This window comes from Anas platyrhynchos, chromosome 21 (assembly GCF_047663525.1).
Source record: "Anas platyrhynchos isolate ZD024472 breed Pekin duck chromosome 21, IASCAAS_PekinDuck_T2T, whole genome shotgun sequence".
Classification (NCBI taxonomy): domain Eukaryota; kingdom Metazoa; phylum Chordata; class Aves; order Anseriformes; family Anatidae; genus Anas; species Anas platyrhynchos.
In genome coordinates this window covers 6,713,651-6,736,932 of record NC_092607.1, presented here as the reverse complement: position 1 = coordinate 6,736,932, position 23,282 = coordinate 6,713,651, and the positions used below count along the sequence as shown (strand labels likewise).

The 23,282-nt window shown below is 44.7% G+C and overlaps 1 long non-coding RNA gene across 1 annotated transcript in view; it reads right to left on the bottom strand.

The window, feature by feature from the left end:
* The window catches only part of LOC110351349 (uncharacterized), a 118,833-nt gene extending 96,538 nt beyond the window's left edge, over positions 1-22,295 (bottom strand). The window contains exon 1 of the long non-coding RNA XR_011804465.1: positions 21,705-22,295. This is a non-coding gene — a long non-coding RNA (uncharacterized lncRNA). The remainder of the gene's footprint in view (positions 1-21,704) is intronic.
* Between the last annotated feature and the right edge of the window lie 987 nt (positions 22,296-23,282).

Here is a 23,282-nt window from a genome sequence, read left to right as displayed (position 1 = left end):
GCTGGCAGACAGGAGTTAGTTTCTCCTGGCTCTGAAGGTCAAATATCAAAACAGAATGATGTAATGAGTATTTCCACATTAGGGGGACAATCATGCCTTTTTTTTTTTTTTTTTTTTTTTTAGGAATTAAAAAAGTGTTTCTAATCAAAGCAAAAAATACTAGATTTTTTAAGAAGTCCAAAAAATTTAAAAATACAGAGGCGCAATTAGTTTTTTTCCCCCCATTTTGGTGTTGGCTGAATGCTATTTGTACTGTGCCATTTAGAAGATCAAGCAGCAAAAATAAATCACTTTCACTGTTTTGAAAGTTCAAAACAATAAAGCCTTTTAAAACATCAGAATACTCTGATTTCTTTTCTAATGAATAATTCTGCATCAATTGAATAGTTTGGCATAGATTTTTAAAGCATCAGCTTTTGCAGAAATGGAAATCTGACTTTTTTTTTAATGTTCTGATAAAAAAAAGTTCACTTGTCAGTGGAGAACACTGCTCTCAGAACTGCAACATGTACTGTCCTTCTTTATAGGATCTCTCTATTATACATTTTAGGTCATACACACTTTGGAGATTAATGAAAAATTGCAATACTGTTTTCAAAGACTGTTTCACAGAGACTTACCTTTTGCTAGAGACAAACTTTGTAAATTTTGAACCTCACATAGGTATCAGCCACACAGAGAGGGATGCAGTGAAACCCCCAAAAATGCAAGATGCTGCCTGAGAGCAAATACAAGCACCAAACCGATATTCCAGTACTGTACCAAAAGTGTCCTCTCTCTCATGAGGTGTCAACCCAACTTTGGCCACTTAAGACTGTAAGAGATGCTTTGTACAAAATGGTTCTGAACCATGGGCTCCTAAACAAATTCCAGTTGTGTCTTAATGTGTTCTGCTTTTCTATAAACCCCCCCCAAATAATTTTAATTCTTTGTCCTAAATGGCTCATGATGCTTCTAAGTGATCTTTCATAATTGCTATGGTTCCTCTTAGCTGTGCTCCAGAGGGAAGATAACCAATTCCTGTATATTTTTAGTGTAAATCAAGAGTAATTCCCCTGAAGTCAAGAGTGCATAAAAGCAAAGTGAGAAGACAATTAAGTCCTGCTGTTTTCAAAGTGCTTTGGAATCTTTGGGAATAGGAAGGTGCTATATAAATCTAAGATATTATTATATTATTTATTAGTGTATAATAAATCCATGTAGCACAGTAACACATGTACAAAGTCTAAATACTAGACACAGGTCGGCAGGTTCTCCATATGTCTATTTTCTCTCTCCCTGGAGAGCTATGCCTTGTATAACGAGAAATGAGTAGCAAAATAAAAATGTGTAAGGGCCAATAAAAACAAGCTGGTTTTTAGCCCTTATAACTGAACAGTTTGTTTCAATGGCATCTTCACTTAATACTTCAATTTTTTCTTGCTTCACAAGTCCACAGAGTAATGATGGACTACAACAGAAAGCTTCGGTGCTAATTTCAGAATGCCTGAGTCAGCCACTTATCTTCATTTATCCTCTTCTGCTGGAATCTTGTTTAAAAACAAAACAAAAACCACTGCAAATTCATAATCCTAAAATAAACAGATCCCCCCACCCTCCCCAAGTTTTGCTGGAAATTAAACTATGTCACACTATCCTTCTGCAATTTCTTATTACTGCCTTTATCCCTAGCTACAGTCAGTGCCAGTAGTCACATTGGTCTTATTGTTAAAGCACTAACAGCTCATATTTAGCAACTAAACTATGATTTATTTAAAGATTACAGCATGCCAAGCACAACAAACCTTTCCTTTCACAGTAGCTTGCAGCTTGTTGTCTGTCCCTGTGGTATCAAGTCTTGTTTTCCAGTGCGGAAACCTACTCGTTAACTTTGTTTTCTTACAGAATAATCATCGTGCAGCCCAGGACTTCCCACGTGCTCTTTAACTGGCAGCAGGCACAATGGGTACACCTGCCTGCTATCCCTAGGATGGCCGTAAGCCTCCCATCATGATGCATGGGGACTCGTTGAGCTCTGAATGTCTCAAGGACTGAAGGTTTCAAGATTTCCTAACTCTCTTGATGTCCTCCACCAGACTCACGCCACTATGCCAATATCTTCCTCATGTGGAGGCACAGTGCTCTGTGCTTCATTAAGGCAATCTACTCTAATGACCTTTGTCATTTGAATAGCCACAAATGGCAACATGAGTGCCAGGCCCTGATGCATGGACAAGACAGCGCAGGCATCCCAGCTTTCTAGGGGATGCAGGCACTGAACCAAACAAATGTAAAGGTGAAACTGATGTGCAGAGGCTGTAAGACATACAAATGATTCACCTCATATAACAAAAGGGTCAGAATCTGTCTTCCTGTTTGGAACAGTCTGGAATCGATGAATCTTTGGCCCGTCACTCTATTCAGGAGAGCCAAGTAACTGCTGGGATATTTCTTCCCTGTGCCCTGCACTTCTGCATGTCTTAATATTAGCTGTGCTTTCTGGAAATAGCTTCCATTTTGTATTCTGTTCAGATAACAGCAGAGCAGAGGAGACATATGCTGTGCTGACAGGAAAGAGATTGTTGGAGCTGCTCTCAAAGCTGGAAAAGAAAAGAAAAGCAGCAGAAGAGGAATATGTTCCCCTCAGAGGAGTTCGTCCCCTTAGAACATGAGCAGATATGTACTATTCTTGGTTATGATTTGTTCCTCACTTGAAATCAAGCACGAGTTTTGTACTGCTGCCCATCACTGTGCTATCTCATCCCCTGACTCTCCACATGGAAGCAGCTTTCAGAGCAGTGTCTCCACTGGAGATCTTTCCCATTTGAATCTGTCCAGCCTTGGACATTTTGTGCATGAATGAAAAAGCTGTCAATGTCTACATCAGTCTCTAAAATGTTCTGATCTCTCCTGTGCGATATGTCATTAGGCAGCTTCTTCCAAAGAGGAATGGCTTTCTCCTCCTCTCCTCCCCACAGCACATACTGCTACCCAATTCTGCTCGGGGTTCAGAGCAGCTGGCAACTCAGTGGCACCAGGCCATTTAAATCTCCGATCAAATCTGTATTGTAAAGCGATGGCCAAGTACAACATGGGCAAATTGACATCACAACCTTAATACCAAGGAACTACCAACGTGCTCTAGATACCTTGAATGTTGCATAAGAAGAACCTGGAAATGAGTCAAAGGATGGATCACCACACTTAAGTCTGCAAAGTTTAAACCAATGGCCATCACATGAAAATGATAATAAAACACAGAAGTGTGCTGGCATTAACAGAAATGTGTTCAGAGGGGTTTGAATCAGGCCCAAGGTGAACTCTACAATGCATCCAGCCTCAAGGTGACCTCTCCAAGTTTCCTCTCGTTTTGTGTTTGTTTTTATTTGATTACAGAAAATTGAGCCACAAAGATTCCTGGGTTTAAAAAAAAAAAAAAAAAAAAAAAAAAAAGCATCTGCATCAGATTTGGCTAGCAGAAGTGAAAAGGGAATTGAAATTTGAACTGTTTTAAATATCACATTTTATGATATATGGTCTCCGACAACACATTGTCTTTCTGTGGAGTCTTCTGTGTGTGGTCCTTAAATCCCTTTTCATAAATAAAGCCATCTGTCTCTTTTGAACTATAGTAGCTCTAATTTAAAAAGTCAGTATTTGCCAATGTCTACAACTCATTAGCTCCAAAGCTGTGAAAAACTTGCATATCTGATGCACCATTCAGCAGCGTCTGGCAATTGCTGTGTTTTTAAAATTATGCCCATTAGTTGTAAACACCCGTTTTTATGAAAGATGCATTGAGCCTTAGATGTAAGATTAAGAAAAAAAAGCCTAGCACTCAACCTCCTGTCCTCTAATGAAAAAAAAAAAACACACTTAGGGATCTACCTGGATATAAGTGCTGTGACAGACAAATATTTAGTTTACTTCTACATGTATGCATGCGATTAGCTTCCTTTACAATAAAGAGATAAAGGGACGGAGAGAATAATTCTGAATGAGAGATTTGCCTCTGAATAGACCTCATTACCAGGATTTCTGGGGGCATCCCAGGTTCTGTAAAAGAGAGGGCTCTGAAAGAGCTGGGTGGTTGTCCGCAGGAAGACTGGCAGATGGAGGACAAAAGAAAACATCCATGTGGGAACAATGTTCTTCCCATCAAGATGCATTTCTCCAGCAATACCTTCTCCACAAAACCTTATGATGCTTAGTTGCCAAGATCTAAATGGATAAGTACGTTTCAGTGACAGAAATATTCTCCGGTGCAAGATTTTCTGAGGTGCTGAAGCACTTTGCTGCCTCACCAGCAATTCCCCGGGACAAAGCAGAGTGCCTTCTCTCCGCCTGCTCACCCGGCCCTTTGAAGTAAAGCAACAATCCAATCTGCATTTCTTTGAATCAAAGTAGCTGTGCAAAGAGGATCGCAAGGCTAATGCTTTTGCAGACTAGAAAAGAAGATAGAAAATTAGAAAAAAAAAAAAAAAGTGGGAGGAAAAAGCATACAATGTATCCAACTATTTTAATTTACTACTTGTAGGGGAGAGCTCTTCTAAAATCAGATTCCAGCAACATGACCCTGCCACAAAAATTCACGAGGCCTTGCACACTTACAACTTAGAAGCAAGTTTTAAAAATCTTTGGTAAACATGTTGAAAGAGAAAATAAATCCAAACCTTCCTCCTGGGTATGTGGGAGCCAGGAGGTCTGTGTTTTGATGCGATTCAGCAAACACAGAGCAGATTCCCAATGAGATTAACAAGATTTAAACGTATTCATAAGTGGTTTGTTGAGCTGGACTTTGTTACAGGAGATTTTAGAGAAATCACTTGTTACTTCTCAACTCCTCAAACATCTGCAACTTGGAACTGATGCTGATATATGATAGCATCGTGTCTCCCAGGGAGACGTCCAAGGTATAAATAGCATTTCTTTCACCTCTTCTGAAATCTTCAGAGGAATTTCTTAAGAAGAAAATAAACTTGCTCTAAACAGAGATAAGCCCCACAGCTAAAGCCCACTGGAGGTAAAAGAAAGACCCTCCCTGGTTTCAAAGGGCTTTGAATGATACCCTGAATGTGCTTCTGAAGGCTCTCTGAAGACATGGAGTATCATGAAAGGGGGCACGTGTGTGTGCCTGTGGAGGAAGGGGATTAGCTATCGGCTCCATCGAAATAGACAACCAGGCAATCCTGGACAGGCCTTGTGGAGGCTCGGGGGCTTAAGGCAATCCTTATCATGCGGCAAAGATGCAGCTGGGCAGGCAGAGATGCTCCTACCTTTGAGAACAGCAGCTTTTAGTGGAGGAGAAAGACATTCAAAACAGTCTCCTACCTTAACCTCCTTTCCCTTATTACTCTCTGTCTTCCAATTCTCTCTAACACCGTATTTATTCATTCATTCATTTATTTATTTATTGGTAGCAGATTCCTTTTCTCACCAGAAAAGGAAGTTTTTTTTAATAAAGAAATCTGGGACAGAAAAAGCAAGTGCATGTCACCTGCTTCCTCAGTGACCGATCCTGCTTCCAGGGCTGACCACATGTGTAATGAGAGACCTCAGAAAGGAAGGAAACGCATTGCAAAAGATTATAAACCTCAATTTGGCACTAAAATCTGGGCTAGATCTTCTGAATATGGGCCAGCAAAAGTACTTTCTTCACACTGGGTAAAATACTGACATGAGTTGAGACAAACCTTCTTGAAACCAAATTGTACACCCTGATTTTAGAGGGCTGCAGTGAGACTTCCCATGGCCAAAGCACCCACATGTTACAGCCGCACAGGCTGGCTCGTGCAGAAATGGAGGAATGCACTTGGAGGACTTCACTGAGGATGCAGCAGGGTTACAGATGCCAACTGGTGGCCTTGCCGCTTGCTGGAGGGTTTAAAAGCAAAATACAAGAAAGCAAGGAAGCATCAGAGACTGCTATAAAAATACCATGGGAGGGAGACCTCAAAAACCCTAAAAGGGAGTCTGGTGCTGCGGGGATTCATTCTCAGGTAATCACACAATCACCAAATTGTAGGGGTTGGAAGGGACCTCAAGAGATCATCAAGTCCAACAACCCTGTCAAAGCAGGTTGCAAACTGTCAGATTCTTCTGTGATCAATATTATTATTACAAATAAGAATTCAAGGGTCAGCTTGTTCCAAGGCAACCACTTCAAAGTCAAAGAAGACAGAAACGAGTTTGTAAAAAGCAAATTTTTTTTTTTTCCCCTTAGATTTGGCAAAATCTTTTCATCTGGCATTGCTATTAGCAAGGGAAAAGATGAGGTGTGGATGAGCCTACCTGCTGCTGAACCCACAAGTCTGGGATGGGGAAGGGAAGTACCACGCACCCATCACTCACAGCACAACAGCAAGGAAGGGGTGGCTCGGGCTGCCTGCCTGTGCTGTGCCCCTCCTGCATTCCTCTCTCCAGGGCTATTAATAGAGCACCTTTCAAAGACAGAGAATTCTCTTCAGAAATAGGGAGATAATGAGCCTGTATCCACTCAATGTTGTATTTAGATAGAAAAAACAAAACAAATAACGCTGTCAAGATTTATAGCAAATACATTATAAAGGGCACTAGGACATTTGTATGAAGAACAGAAATGGACCTGCAGTAGAAAACACACTTTACTTTTATGACTTTAACTTTAGGGCATGAAAGACACCTCATTAATGATTAGAGGGATACAGATGAGCCATAACAGTCTATATATCCTTATAAATGATATACAGGGAGAGCTAAAAGACAGCAAACTACACTGTCTGGTGCTGGGCTGTTTTTTCCCTCATTACCTCTTTCTTTCTCAGTCTTCCAGCTCCAAGAAGGCAATTAAAGCTTAAATTGACCAAGTGTGTATTAAATTAATCAACTAGCCACTTGTGGTGGGTGGCACGGACTGGACTGGAGCATGACAGCAACACCCAGGGACCTGGGAGGACCCAAGGCCCCGTGATGGTGCAGCACACACCGTGCTGCTGATGCTGGTGCGAGTGCTGCCAGCGGCCCCTTGGCACGGTGCTGGCTCGTTCCTCAGTAAGGATCCCCCTCAGCCAGCTTGCAGCCACCTGCCTGGTTTTGCTCCTTATCTCTAGGACTTAACTGATGTCTGCTGAGATGTTCTGCTGCAAGGTAAGGTCCTCCCGCTGCAGGAGAAGAAGGTGAACCTTCTGCTGAAAAGAAGGTTTTATGCTCTCTATAAATGTTTTAATTTGGGGTCTTTGCTCCTCTTCCTCTCCTTCTTTCCTAATTTCCAGTGCAGAAGTAACTCTATTTATGGCAGTCTAAACCACCGCCTGTATTTTGCAGCAGGAGCCAGCTGAGCATGCACGTACAGCCAGTTATTGCTGACAGACAAGTGACGTAATTAACTCATTAAGTCACAGTAACTCGGTATCTTTGGATCATTTGATTTTATGCTACAAGACTACCCATTCATCAAAGAATTTACCTCCTCATGGACAGGAAGGAAAGGAAGGAAGAGGGGTGGATGAGGAGGCAGAGCAAAATTAAGTGACTCGCTCAAGGTCATAAGAAGCCTGCAGGACCGGCACGGCTGAGCTCAGCGTTGGACGCCAGCTCAGGGACTTAGTGCCAAGAAAACGCCACCTCTAATAATCAGACAACCGTGCATTTCACATCAGGGGGCAAACCACCGGTTTCCCTTCCAGACAGGGAAAAAGGTGGTGCTAACTACAGGCCCTGGCTGCAGCTCAAACCTTGACTAACCCCTCCAGAACGGGGCTCACAGAAAGTCTCTGATTTCTTTGCGGTGATCTCTGCCTCCAGCAGAGCAGCTGGAGTACGAACAAGTCTCGTACTCACTCTAAAGCTGTGATAAAGTGGGAGGAGAGCAACTGAGTGCTTGCCACCTGCTGTGGGGCACTGACTGGAGAAATCCCATCCCCAGGCGCGTCGCCGCAGGCTCTTCCATCCTTCTCCCTGCTCACGGTACTTCTGATGCAGAGGTTCTCCAGGCGCAGCTGAGCACAACGGGGCCAAACCCATGGCAAGGATGGACAAAACTATAAGGGGTCAAAATGAAAGCAAATTTGTTAAGTATATTCTTGACTTACACAGCAATTCATTTTACCAGAGGAAAAAATAAAGTAAAATCTTTCCAACCATGGCAGTTCAAAGTGGAGAAGCAGAGCCTACAGCATGCATCTATCTCCAGGTGTGGGTTTTAGGGGGATCCTGCAACTATTAACCAAGTTAAGGCAGTCCTGAGGCTGCTGTAACGCAATGCAGCTCTCACAATGCAACGAGGCAGCTGGAAAACCTCGCAATCCTGCATTGCCTTCTGCAGTTTCTTTGGCCTGCAGACGACGCACAGGCTCCCAGACTAAGGTCAATGGCTCCCCAGGGCTTCTCGAAAGCTGCTGTTGCACAGGCACCTTTTGATTTTGGAGCCGAATTCTCCGTTGCCTTGCTGCGTAATTCTCTCTTTATGGAGTTCTTACCTTGGGGGAAATGGGCTTTATTGCAAAGTCAAAAGGTAATTTTTGCATAGACTCCATTACCTGTTTATAATTAAAACCATAAAATCCCTTTGTAGGAGGCTTAATAACTTCCCCCCACACCAAAAGAGCTTTTCATAAAAAAGACTCATTAAAAGTACTCACAGCTAATGCTGTAAAATGAGAAGAAATATGTAAAATTATTGGGACTTATTTCCCCATTACAAAAAAAAAAAAAAATAGGTGGTTTTCCCCCATTCATTTTTATAGCCCAAAGCGATACAAAAATGGCAGCCAACCTTAGCCTTTCCGCCCCTCCTCCCTCCCTTTTCCCTCTTCTAGGAGATTGTGTGCCCATATTTAGGACTTATCAGCACCAAGAGAAGCAGCGGTGATACCTGGCCATGAGACAGCTCTGGGAGGCCCAAGGCCATCCGTTCCTACCAGCTCTACGTCTGGTTCACTTGTCTTGATCTCACTCCATTCCTGAGCACGGCAGGGCAATGTGAGCAGCGTGCACAATTCCTCTGGAGCTTTCTGTCATTTGGGACCCGTGCAACTGAAAGATGGTTTTGATTTCTGAAGGCTATTAACATTTATATACATATATATATATCTTTGAAGGGCTATAAACTATATGGATGTAGAGTAGAACTGTGTATTTTATTTTGGGGAAACAACTGGCTAGCAATATGGATGTGGAGGGTTACCTCAGCTTGGCTATCAACTGATCGTGTGCTGAGCTGCAGACCTCAAGTGCCCCAAATACTGTGCGTGTTCCTTCATCGCTTAGGTAAGCCCACAGTCCAAGCAGTCGGCACAGAGACAGCTTCAGAGCCTTTCCTGACAGCCACTGACTGCACTGCAGCTGCGATCCAGGATCTGTTCATCAGGGCAGCAGAACAAAAGCTGGAGCATCGTGCATTTTCTCCAGGACAAACAGCCGACTGGTCCAGACATCCTCAAACTGCATCTGAGCAAGATCCCTGCTCGTTGTGTGACTAAGAGATGCTGCCCCATCAGCCACACGTGGGTGTTGGCAGCCTCCAGCTCCCCAGGTCTGCTGCAGCAAGGCAGCACAGCCCTGCTACCAAAGGCATTTCCAGATCAGTTTACAGTAGGATGAAAAGGAAGCACAGTGATGAGAAAGTTGGTAATGTGCAAGAAATACCCCTAATAACCAAGGCTTTTATGGTTGTAATATTAAGTAAAAAAGATTTTAGAGTAGAGGAATTAGAAAACAAAACAAAACAAAACAAAAATTTGATTACACTCTCAGTCTGAACTGGTTCTGGGCTAGTCAATGTCCTTGGAGAGCTTTGTTGGTCTTTCTCCATCTTTGAAGAATAAAATAAATACAAGCAAAACTACAACAACAACAAAACTTTTAAAACTACATGACAAAAATAAATCCAAAACAAACCTCAAGCAAGGTTTCTAAAAACAGTTGTGGGTATCATACAAGCAGTTTGAGCTGCATGGATTCATGGCCCACAGGCATCTCAAGCAGAGACCAAAGAAGCCCTACTCTACAACTATCTTCCTATCTTCATGTTTTCTGTTCCATTGTCCCTTCAAATGACCTTATCTCCAGCGCAGATTTCCAGCCCGTGTTTATTCTTTTTCTCTTGCCATAAGTAACATGTCCTCATCATCAGGAGCACTTAATAATGTCACCTTGGCAGCAAATTATGTAGGCAAATGAGCTAAAATTGGATAACTTAAGTGCTAGCACAGCAGAGGCCAGTCCCTGCTCATGCCAAGTTCATGGGTTAATAGGCAAGTGTCATTGCTCTACCCTCCTGCACAGGAAAGTGGATCTATTTGAGCCCCAGAAAGTCCAGTCCCTTGGGAGCCTGGCATAAGACGTGTATTGCCTTTAGCAGAAGCAGAATGAGCAGAGACTCTCTGAACTCAGGAAGTTTGGAAGCATTATTTGGGGAACTACAAGCTCTGAATTTCGCCTCCACTCACAGGTTAATAACTACATAGCCTTGTTTAACTACAGAATTGTTGCATCTTTTTCCACCCTTCCTAGCTAATCACTGATTTTTGTTTTTTAATTGCCTTCCTTATTTGCAATCATGTCTCTAATACCTCTCTTTTCTTTTCTTTTTTTTTTTTTTTTGAGTCCTTTTCAGTCAGAAGTGCTGACTCATGGGGGAACTGAGGTTAAAGAAACTTTATTTATGTCAAAGAAATTGATCCCTGGTAATTTAAAGCCTTCCTGCACCACTATTTATCTTATGCCTCTTACTCCAGGCCTTTGTGTCACATCTGGACCATGGCAGGTGGAGAGCCATGCATCTGTCAGAACAGCAAAGCTGTCTCATTGCTCATTTTTGGCCTCCTTGACCTTGCTGTTCACCTTACTTTATTAGTGCAGTTCTTCAGAACATCTGACAAAGCGAAATATTCCCCCCTTGATGCCCTCCCTCATTTAATCCAGTACCATTTCAAAAGTCTTTTTCAAGTTATAGCAACCTCTCACCTCCCTCTGCCACATTTTCCCCCTTTTCTTCTTTTTTTTTCCAGGTGACACTCTAAGCCCACCTCTCGCCTTTTAGATTCATCCCTATGTCACTTTGACATACAAATAGCTGTTTTTATGTTAATCTCACCGATTCTTTCCTTCCCTCATGGGCTGAGTTACTTCGAAAGTCCTTGTAACCCATCTTCATCCCCGTGGTAGAGCAGCAAACAGGAGTGACTTTACCCCTCAAGACTTCTTTCTATAAGACCTCCTGCCATGACTGAGTGTTTCTTCTTTTTTGCTGTCCTCTTTGATCTCAAGGAGTTTCTACTCCTTGAATACATGCCCGTTGGCTATCTTTCAAACTTTAAGGCTTTATCTTTACAACCTACACTACATTGGTCCCACCCCTCTGCACTCCCAAGGGAAAGTCAGCCAAACCTACAACCCGTGGGCTGGCAGCATCATCCCTTCTTCCCCACAGGACCTCCTTGCTCCAGAATGGTGTAAATGCTATGGGAGAGCAGCGAGCCCATTAAAACGGGCAGCCTTGGGGCTGTGCCTGCACGCCCGTGTCCCTGAAAGGCAGCAAACCTGTCCCATTTGCTAACTGATGCAGTAAGTCAGCTGCTCCCGAAGCAGCCAGGAGATGCTGCAATGACAGCTGTAAAAAAATGCTTTCTATCTCATGTATTTGTCCCTAGTTCAGGAAGGTGCCTCGTAATGTTGGTTTGTAGCCTGATGGCTTTTCTCTGTTATTTGTAACTCACTGTTCCAGAACCTTCAATGCAATCAGCCTTGGTGGGTTTCCCCATCAATTTATCTTTCCCTATACCTTAACTCTCCTGTGTACGCAGACTTTAAAGACTTTGAAGGAGGGACAATGCCCACCTGTATGCATTGTACCCAGTTGAACAGGACCGGGATCCAGGTGGGGCTCATGAGCAGCAATGGAGCGATAATGATGAAAAGCCCTCTCCAGCTGCACTTTGGGTCTCAAGCTTTCCTTGGAAGGATCCTGAAGAATTCATAGAGAAATCTGTGACACGTTACATTGCAGTAGTGAAATTTATCAGCTGTACACAACAAAAAAAGCAGTCACAGTGGGAGAGAACCAAAAATTAGATGGGGTTAACGAGTCTGGTGATGGGGGAAAGAATCACTCAAAGACATTAAACAAACCAGTCGTGTTACAACATCACTTTTGCTGCAAGTTATTTGTAGTTAGGGTATTTATACTTGTTTCTAAAGAAAAGGACATTAAAGTTAATAGAATACAGTAAACACTAGAGGAAAGTCTGAAACTATTTGAAACGCTACACAGCTGCTGTTATTATTTATGGGAGAAAGTCCAGCTTGCAGGGGGGAATTCAGAAACTTTTAGTTATGAGCCTGGCTTCAGAGATCTGCCTCCTGCACTGAGGGAGCTGGAAAAACTCACACATGTGGCTCAGCTCAGCCGCAGGCAAGCACCAAGGATGGACTTCACTCATCAAATGCAGGAGGTACCACCTCGTTCAATAAAGCTGATATATCATTTACAAGATGCTGCGAGATAGAATATGCAGTAATCACAACCAAAGCACAGAAAAAGAGAGACAGGACAGGTATGAAAAATTGCAGACATATTAGCAATTTGTCATAGACAAGGAGTTTACCAAAGTTGGAAGAAATGGAACAACATGCACTTTCTGTGGCTTCAAACCAAGTCAGACGTTGAGCTCTCCATTCCAATTTCAGGGAACTAAATAGCAGTGATAATTGATGAACAGCACTGAGACATCTTCCGTGCCTTTCGGCCCCTGATTCTATCTTTCTGGTGGGAGAAAATTTCCCCAACAAACAGTTTATTGATTGTTACACATTTTTTTCCTCTGAAATTATTCGAATGCCATCCAGACGTCAGACAAGATCCTATACTGGAAATTGAACTAGGGAAGAAAGATCACTGGCTGCTGCAGTGTTGGGTCTGACATTCAAGAATCCAGACCCAGTTGTTACCTCGAGAGTCGATGACCCACGCCACGACATTTCACCTTGCTGCCTTTCCCCACTCCTAACAGCAAAATAACAATGCCAGCCTTGAACTTCCACAGCCTTTGCTGTGGAGAGTGCCTAAACCAGAAAGGATCACATTTGGGGACTGCAGAAGTGGCTGCAATACAGAACAATAAGTAATAATAACAGGCAAAGGGTGTTGTAAGTTGTGCGTCAAGCACTCTGCCTCCTGTCTTGGGTGGCTCCATATTTTCATTTTTTGGTGTTTTGTTGTTGGACCCTTGCAGTCTGCAGCAGAACTTATTTCGCCCTCCATAAAATGCCTTCATGTAGCACTCTAAAGGATGCTCAGCAACGTGAACAAGCAAGCCAATAAAAGCATCAGTGAAAGACGTGCAGGTACCAAAACACAAACTTAGGATGATTTTGTTATTATTATTTTTGAAAGACTAAGCACTACCATCTACTAAGTTTTACACAATGCGGATTGTGCTCTTAAACTCAGAAATCAATAACACCAGCTACTAAATTGCATTTAAGCCACAAGTGCTTTCCAAAAAAGCCTGATTGTGATGGGTTCTGCCCAGACACATCCTTCCTGCCCCCCTCAGTGTGTGGGGAAGGAGATTCCTTGGCCACTACACCGGTGATCACACGGGGCTGAAAATCTGTCCCCTTGCACATCTCAGCCTGAGCCCAGCACCTTAAGGCCACACCACTTTCATCCCAGCCTTGCACCCCAGGGCAGCACCTTGTTACTCTTGTTCTTTAAAAAGAACACCCTCAAAATGAGTAGGAACCATCTCATTTTTCCACACAAAAGAAGGCGAAAGCCCAGAACAAACAGCTTCCAACAGGATCCCCAGCCGTCCTGGCGTGCGCAGGGCGACGTGCATACAAATGGTGCCTAATTAACTGCTTAAGGACAGATTAGTTGCCATATGGTGCCAAGAATGATGGGTGTGCTTCCAGCACAGAATTGACAACAAATATGCCATCTGATGAAGCACACCGCCGGGAAGATGAGCTGCCTGCACCCCGGGGAGCAGAGGGGAGGTGGGCACTTGGTGAGGTTTTTGGAGCTGCTGTGGCCGAGCACGAGGCTGGGAGCAGGGAACTGCAGGCACCCCAGTGCTGAGGCTTCAGCCGCTCATGCCTAACACTGCCCCGGCTGCCTGGGTCCATGAGATGTCAGCAGTGATGACGTGGCGAGAGGTTCTGCTCTGCTCTTGTCTCAATGGCAATTGCTCTGCAGCCATGCAGTAGTTCAGGGACTAAGACACCAGCTAAGGAGGCCAAGAGGGAGGAAGAGATGGGCCTGCATCCTGACCTATTTCTCCACCCAAGCCAGACGCCCCTCACAAAGGAAGTCTTTCTGTTTGCATACTGGAAAGGGAAGGGATGCGCTCGGCTTCCATCCCTAGGGCAGGAGCCTGCCCTCGAAGCCCCACCTCACCCTGCAGCTCCCTTTGCTGCATAAAAGCTGACCTGGGACAAGTAACGGTGTTCTGCAGCTCACAAACACGATGGGCTTGGTAAGAGTTCAGCCACACAGCACGGCCGGTGTCTGGGCAGAAGGAAGAAAGGATGGGGAAGGACCACACCTCTGATCTGCGACAAGCCATTTCATCAGCTCAGACGCCTTCTTCATCAGTGCCATATCCTGCACGTGTTAATCAGGAGAAATCGTTTAATCTTTCTTACCTCTTTTTTCTGTAAAATGGGTTATTGATATATCCCAGCCTTGCACGGTTTGGCACGGATAAATCCATAACCAGCACTCTGTTGCCATGGTTATGGGACTCTCCGAAGGGGTGTGTGCGAGAAAGAAATGCAAACTGTAATTCATACAGATCCCCTCTTTCTAAAATCCCAAATTGCATCAGTTGAAGTTGAAGCAAAGTCCCTGCAAATCAATGCTAAGGTTCCGCTGTGGTGCAGATCAGCTTGTTGAAGCCTGAGCTCCAATATTTCCCCAGAGCATTCCCAACACCTGCTGAAACTGACAGCCCTGAAAGCAAGAAGGGCTCTGCCCCAAATGCTGGAGCAGCAGGTTATTCTGCAAGCATTATGCTATCGAAAACGGTGTCGTAATGAAGAGTAGCTGACAAAACAGTCACTGTGAGCACCAGAAGTTCAAGAGACCCTGTGCTTTTATAGGAGCAATTTACTCAGGGCTTTGATTACCTCTGAAATGGAACAATCCTGAGTAGGAACTGAGCTCTCTTTCTGCTCGTGCCTGGGCCTCAGTAGGAGCTGGAAAACCGAGGAGATGGCTTACATGTTAAACCGAAGCAAAAGGAAGGATCCTCCCGCCTTCACAGCGTCTGTTCACCTCCTCCTCCCAGCACAGCTTTAAACACCTGCCCGCAGCCTGCACCTCGTGCCGCTCCCCTGCATACACAAAGTGATGTGGCAAGCAGTGTACAAACACCCATCTGCCTCCTACTGCCGTGCAGCACTTGAAAAATAAGAAGGAACAAATACCAGCAACACATATGATGCAAAAAGACATGATACCACCGGATAAAAATCCCCGGTGCTGAAACTGGGTTATGGCCCACTGAGATCTCCAGCTTTGGCACAGCTCTGGAAATTTGAACTACAGAAGCCCGAGGAGCTAAGAGCTGAGAATTGCTAGGCTAGACGAAAAATCGACTTTAGTGCAGAAAACGTTAAAGCAACTTCTAAACCACAGCCAGGAGGCACCTAACTACTGCATTGCAATGGGCCATTGAGCATCACAGCAGCCCCAAAAGGAAAGTAGCTGGAGCGCAGAGAGGAAGATGGAAAGGTGCAGGGAGAACTGCAAGGTAAGGAACATGCTCCTGCAGAAGACACAGCACACACACAGCGTGCCTCTTAGCAGAAAGCCACCTGCCCTGCCCATCAGTGAAGCCATTCAGAGCCCCACCGCTCTGTGCAGATGCTGCATGGTTGGGGGCAGGTTGGGAGCCAGCCCTGCACGTGCAGTGTGCCACGGCTCAATTATCAGCGCTAATTGTGGGTGCCACTTTGTCACCGCCGGGATCACGTCGTGGGTTTTAAGTAGACAGAAGCACTAATAGACTGAACTCCATCAAGTAGCGGACTAGTCTCAAATAACTTCAAAATTATTGAAGTCAGGCATACGATTAGCTCCAGAGGCAGGTGAAAAAAAGTTATTACAAGATCAGCAAAATCCCACAAAACTGCCGCTTTTTATTCAAATGCAACTCTATCAAAACGCTTCACACAGCAGCCTGGATGCCATTTACAACACTCACTGAGAGAAACAACGAACACGTTTTTTAGAAGATAAGGCTTTTCACAGTCTTCTTTATTATCATTACACTAATTATTCTGGAATAGTAGTTCCTTTCTTGTTCAAGAAACATGGAAAATTCAGAAAGAAAATGCAGTACAGTATTCCCCCCTCCCTCATCCCTTTCCTTTTGAGAGAACGGTTAAAGGCTCTCTCTTAGGACTCTAAAAGTAAGACACTAAATACAGTCAGACAAGAGATTGTCACTTATATTCAGTGTTTTTACAAAATTCAGTAATTTATAGAAAAGCAAAGTTCTTCAAAATGACCTTTTAGGTACTAGACAATTTATCTGAAGTGGAAGAAAGAGGAAAAAAATCAAGAGGACTTTCTCATGATAGTATGAAGTGCACTTAGTAAGAGAAAGCTGTTGAAAACACTTATGCTCTATTTTAGGCCTTTCTGCTGTTGCCCATCACCATGGTATCAGAACATCTGAAATGTAAAGCAGGCGAGCGACCTCGGGGTCCCCGTGGGGTTTCTGGCTCTTTCTTGGTTTGGGCACCCGCAGAATCCCATGCCAAGTGAGCCCACGTGTGAGCGAGGGTGAGGGCATGCTGCATTTTTCTGCAGTGCTATGTATGAGGAAGGACCTACAGCAGTTCTTAAACTGGTCAGAGTTTGGCTTTGTCCATTTACCTCTGGAAATTTTTTCCATACCCAGGCCCTTTTTGGACATGGTACCTACGCTTCAGAGTGTTGGAGTGGCACGTTAGCTTCTCTGAGGCCTAGGTAGATGTCTTGAGGTGCAAATCCATGTTTTACTGTAAATACTTTATTTTGAGGTCTGAATGGGTTAATTTTCATCACTGGTAATCCTGTGAAACTTCTCAAATGGATGTAAATTCATGGTGTACACTTTTTCAAGCGTTTCTTTTACCATAATAAAAACCTAGTCCCTGTCACACTTCTGTCTCTCTCCTAACGTGACCGCCAGGACCGTCACTGTCACGAGTTACACGACGTAGCTGTTATTACAGCGAACATTACGTCTCAAATGATAGGGTTTTGTGGTCATCTGGTTGAGCTCTGCAAAATTCTGTTTAAACAGAACTAACGATGAAACATTTAGAGCCATTACATAAAGAATCAAAGAAATGAAAGAACAAAGCAAAGTAATGAAGACCAAAATTAAAAAAAAAAAAAAGATGTGGGGGGAGAAGCACCTGAGGATGTTTGACATTCTCCTGTGCAGCTCTTACGTACACAGCAGTTCTAATTTCTCCTACAACTCCTACCAAGGCTTGTGGTTAGAGCCTCACAGATGTCCTGAGGTAGACCGTCTTGTCTGGCTGCATCCACATCGCCACACAGTCCTGGAAACCAGACTTCTGCAGATGAGTTATCCCACCGATTGCAGGGACTGGCTTAATGCACCACCAGCTGTATGCTGGGAATGCAAATTTGGTGCTCTGACAAAGCTCGACAGCTGCTTGGTAAATCCACACAGGCTCCTGCCTTCTCCTCCTTGCAGCCCTTCTGCCTGGCTGCGACTGGCAGCGTACAGAGCTGCGTGCAATTTCCAGGGACTTAGCAAACTAAATTGCTGGCTCAATCCTCCACCAAGAAATCTGGGAAAATTAAATCAGATCAGAGTGCTCTAGATCATGTACCAAACGTCTCTGTGCTGCCCTGGGAAGAGCTGTGGGCATCACAGAGGTCTCCTACCTGCTGGGCTCAAGGCAGGCAGACTCCAAGTGGTGGCAGGGTCAGCATGGGGATGTGCAGGGGCAGCCCAAGGGGGCTCACCCCATGCAGGGTGCCTGAGGATGGCAGACAATTGGGCAGGACAAACACATCACTTCAGGCCCCCAAATTTTCTGTTGCACCTCAACTTGTGTCTTCTCAGCAGGGCTTTGCACAGGCTTTGTAACAAATCACAGAATTCTTCTCTATCACCCACTCTTAGATAACATGAATGCAACATGTAGCAAACCCTGGGTCCTCAGAACAAGGAAACAACCAATTACTGTAGTTCATCTATTCAGTGAAACTATTAACACACCTGTATTTAAAAAAACAAAAACAAAAAACACTTTCTGAGAGTGCAGGGAGAGTTATACTTAGAATATTTAGCCTAGGGTTTTTACCATTTTTTGGCACTACATGCAAAAGCAGTGTCTACTTAAAATAATTGCAAAGCCAGTGTAATTCATTCAGAATCACCGCAAAATAGGTCCGAGGAGAAAGAACTTAAAAAAAATTTAGAAAGGAATGAAATCGATGCCTTGAAGACAAATGTAACCAAAAAAAGTGTAAGACAAAATCATTACTCAGGGAAGACAGGGCAAATTATTACTGCTTTGATGCATACAGAAAAGCATCTTGATAGCTGCAAGGCAAACCAAGGTGTTGCCATTTTTGCTGAAGAATGTGTTATCAGAAGAGAACTTTGTCCCCACATCCTGGGACCTTGGACAGTGGTGATTTGATTGAGCTGGCCTTAAAAAATGGGAGACAACACCCAGACCAGAAAGGCAGAGGAGCTGATGAATGCAGCAGCAAGGGTGCAGCTCTGGAGGAGCTCCCTGAAGGCAGAGCCCTGCAGCTCCACACATCTCCAAGCAGATAACCACAGATCCGAGAAGCTGAGGGGGAGCTGATATTTTTGCACGTCCAGCCATTACATCAGCTGTGGCATAAGAAGTTGATAACTATGATGTATTTTGAAGATGATAAGGTAAGAGAGTCAGCCCCATAGAAAAAAAAAAAAAAAAGTATTTATGCAAGATATTTCAAAGTTAAAAAGAATCTAAAGGGCGGTTATAGAGAAGATGGAGAGAGGTTTTTCTTAGAGGTGGACAGGGAAGGGGCAAGAAATAACTGACACAACTTGCAGCAAGAGAAAATATCATTGCACATAAGCAAACATTCACAAAAGTGGTGCAGCACTGGAACGTGGGCCCAAAGAGTCTGTGACATGTCCACTGCGGAGATCTTCAGACCTGGACTGGACAAGGTCTGCAGCAACCTGATCTAACCTTGAAAGTAGCCCTGATTTAACCAGGAGGTTGGGGGAGACACCTCCAGAAGGCCCTTTCCGATCTAAATTAGTCTGTGAGCTGCTTTGGAAAGGTGGAGGGAAGCAGCCCATCTCATGCACGTGCTTAGGTGACCGTAACTTTTCCTAAGCAAGTCCGAGGATACCGGAGCTCCCGGTGGAACCGGACCAGCTCAGACAGAGAAGCTGCCCAGGAAGCTGCTCACGCACCCTGCAAGCTCCCAGCATCTTACCTGGCAGTTCAGCTGGCTGTTTCAGGCTCCTGCAGCTCCTTCCTCTGATCTGAAACCCCAAGACTCACTGGGAGCCTCTGGCATGGCTGCTGCCCTGGGGAAGGAGAGAACCCACCCATTTCTACATGGTAATTTTCATCAGTCACGGAGCTACATCTCTGTTTTTTACACTAGATGTGCAAGGTGCATCCCAAACCTCGTGTCTCACTGCATATTCAAAGAGCAGGCCATTTTCTAGCATCACCAGTCCCCCTGCCTCTTTACAAAACACTGCTGACAAAATGTTTCCTGTGGTCAAACAGCTGTAAAACATCTTTAAAAACACCAAGCCATCCATTATAATCACTGCTAAAATAAAAGGGAAACTAAAAAATATTCAGTAAAATTAGCTGGCTTCATTGGTGTGAAACAGTATTGTTCAGTGTGTCCTCATCCTCAGTGCAGAGGGGATTTCTCACACCGATACCAAACTGGAGCGATGCAGAGCAGGAGCAGAGCTGTGCCAGTCCAGCAAATCCCCCTCCTGCTGCCCCCATGCTCCTGCCCAAGCTCCCCCCATCCCTAAACATAAAGGACTCTTCTCAGCTGCCTCCTGGCCCCGGTGCTGCTGTCTCCTCCCCTGCAGACACAAAAGCCATTTTGAGGCCACTGTTCACTGCCCGAGGTTAGAAGGTATCTGTACACATGTAGCGTTGATTCCCCGTTCACGTGCCCACTGACACCACCGAGGCCACATTTGGGAGGTTTATCAGACTGACCACGGCTCAGCCAGCTTTACAGGATGGAGGTCAGGCAGCAAAGCTGCCCCACGTGTCCCCACACCTGCCTTCGGGCCGGGGCTGTGGTGACAACACACGAGATCCCCCTGCATGCCCACGGATGTCCCTCCACGTTGCTACCTGCGTGCCTGACGTAAGGAACTTCCTTGCTGACAAATTCCCAGGAACAGCAGCAAGAGGAGAAGCGGGGATGTGCAGCCTGCAGAGGCTGCGCTGCTCTGCATCACCGCTCACTCCCCTGGGCTCCTGGCGGTGCTTCAAGTTCTCCGGGCTCCATCGAGGAAATCTGGGCAAAAAGCATGTGCCAAGTTTTTAGCTTGGCCCGGCTGGCCAGAGAGCTCAGGCTCACTTTCCAAGTTTGCTCATTTTTGCAATTTAAACCAGACTCCCGGTATTGTTCCTGCCCATCTCTTTGTGGCTAGAGACTGCAGCCTGCTCCCTGCTCGTCTTTCCAGGTCTATGCCACGACACAGGTGCTCCGGTGGCATATGGTACTGTTAAGACTGCACAAAAGGGATTTGAGTTAAGGAACAAATAGCAAAAACTCCGCAGATAAAGAAAGAAACCAACCTCCTTCCAGAGGTGGCAGAGAACGGCACGATGCCGCTCGAGATGGGGTCTGCCACCCGGGACTTTCCATCCCAGCAAGCCACCCAGGTGGGTTTTGCTATTTTCTTTCACTGCTTTTGCTCAAAAGCTGAAGAATGGCGAAGGGGCACCAGGACATGACGAAGCACTGCCCCAAGAGACCTCACCGCCCGGACGGCGGTGTCTTTCATCGTATATTTAGGATTGCTCTCCGGTTCCAATACATTTAAGGTTGGAGGGAAGCCAAATGAAGGGGCTAGGGTTGTCTTCCCAGCTCTTTCCTTGTGAAAGCAATTTCCTTTATTGGCATCTTCAAAGCAAAAGTAATCTTTCTGAGGGAGATTTGGCAAAAACATGGAAGGTTTTTATAGCGACGGGGCCAAAGGTTTACAAAACTCCATCGAAGGCACTGCAGTCCAAGGTAATAGGTAGCTATAGGCTCACGGGAGAATTAATAGAAGGAAAGCAGCCTGGGTTTTCAGTAAAGGGAAAGGCAGAAACCTTTGTTTGGTTTTCAGAATTGATTTTTCCCTGTACTTTTCCTTTCCAATGCTCACACATCAACACCATCAAACACCGATATTTTAAAAGGGAGACATAATCTTGAAAACAGTCATTTCAGAAGGTTTGCCGTGATTTCAAGCAAATAATTGTGCTGAAAAGTAATTCCTGCTTACCCATCGATCCCATATAATGCTACGTTTCCCATCATTAACATCTGGATATGGAGACTGTTCAGCAGGACAGCCCAACGGAATGCTATTCCTGAGTCCTTTTGTATTTAGGAAAGAGTTGGAGCAATGGGGGACAAAAGATAAACAAGACTGTGCAGAGCCTAACATTTCTAACCAAGCAGAGTGAATTAAAATCAGCAGAAAATGAAAGACAATCCTTACACGTGGCACAGCAGCGTCCTCCCAGCGCAGATGCGGGACCCCTCGTTCTCTGGCAGAATCAGCTCTTCCCCTGATCATTTGTGCTACAAGCCAGGCTGAGCTGTCATCCAGCGAGTTTTAAAGCCAACAAATGTTCCCATCTCCAATTGTTTTTCATGCCTGCAATTGCAAGTGTATTCAGAAGAGAAGGCAGGCAGACAATAGCAGAAGGATTATATTTCTTAGGCGTACGTGCTGCAGGGATTGTGAAGCTGGGACAGAAGCTGAACACCTCTTGGCAACTGTATCTCATGGAAGAAGCCAAAATGCTCGTTCCTTCTGGACAAAGGGAAACTGCAGGATTTATAAAATGCTATTGTTTATGTCCTTTAAAAATAAAACTATGTCATTTTCTGCTTCGGCTATAGTTTAATTGGTACATTGAGCTGAAAGCGAGCAAAAGTGAAGCTAGCAAAACTTTGCCTGGAGCAGCAGTTTTGCTCTTAACTATGCTCATTACTTCATTTTTAACATCTCTTTCTCCGCTGATGTGACAGAAGAAGCCATCGGCATCTCCTTCTCATTACTTAGCTCAGCGACTTCCCTCCAGGACCAGAGGTAAGAGGTTCACCCCACCAAGGGGGTCTCTGGACAGCAAGGGGCTGGATCCCGCAGTGCCATCAGTGGCAGCACCAAGCAGGCACCCAGGGTGGGCTGAGATGCTCTGGCACACCGGGGTAGCCTTTGTATTGTCTCCCATCTAATTAGACATCACATATTTGTGCTCTGAAGTATCCACAGCGAGATAAATAGATACACTCCTATTTAGCTCGTATTTATTTTTTCCTGATTCCCACCATTTTAGCAGCATTTCCAGGTTCTGCCACCTCCTGGGAACATCCCGGTATTTAGTTCCAGGAACACAGCGATGGGGTAATGCACTTGACCTTCTACATACAGTCTTTTCCTTTACCGTTTCAAGCAGTTTTTCTAATATCTTAACAGAAAATTCTGGCTGTTAAATTTCCCAAGAAGCACAGCTAAACCTGCCTTTCAGGTTAACGTAGTACTTTTGCAATCAGAAACTACATTAATACATTTATTTTTTTTTCCCATGGCATTACTACAACCACAGCTGGACTGTACCACTTGGCTTGTACAGGCAGCACATCGAACACAACTCAGAACTTTGCAGGTAACCCATCTCCGAGCAGGCAGGGAAGAAGGAAAGGCAGAGGGTACACCTGCCAGGAGGCGTTTTGCTGAGCGATGCCCAGCACGCACACATGACCTGGGGACGTTTGCTTTGTGCACATCTGCAAAACGTTTTCGACCTGAAGCGGTCACAATTTTACAATACGCTCATGTTCTCCTTCGGGTGGAAGTCAGCATCTCCAACGTTTTTAGGTCTTTTAGACTCCTCCTCAGCTGCAGAGCCAGAGAAAACAAAGCTTTTATACTGCTGGAGTTTTGGCAGAAGCCCAGGCTGCCTGCTGTTACCTGCTCACACCGACCCAAACAAGTCTCCAAGCAGAAAAACAAATCCACCTGCTTCCAACTCGTTGCACGTTTTTATCTCCAAGAGAAAGGTAAAGGTCC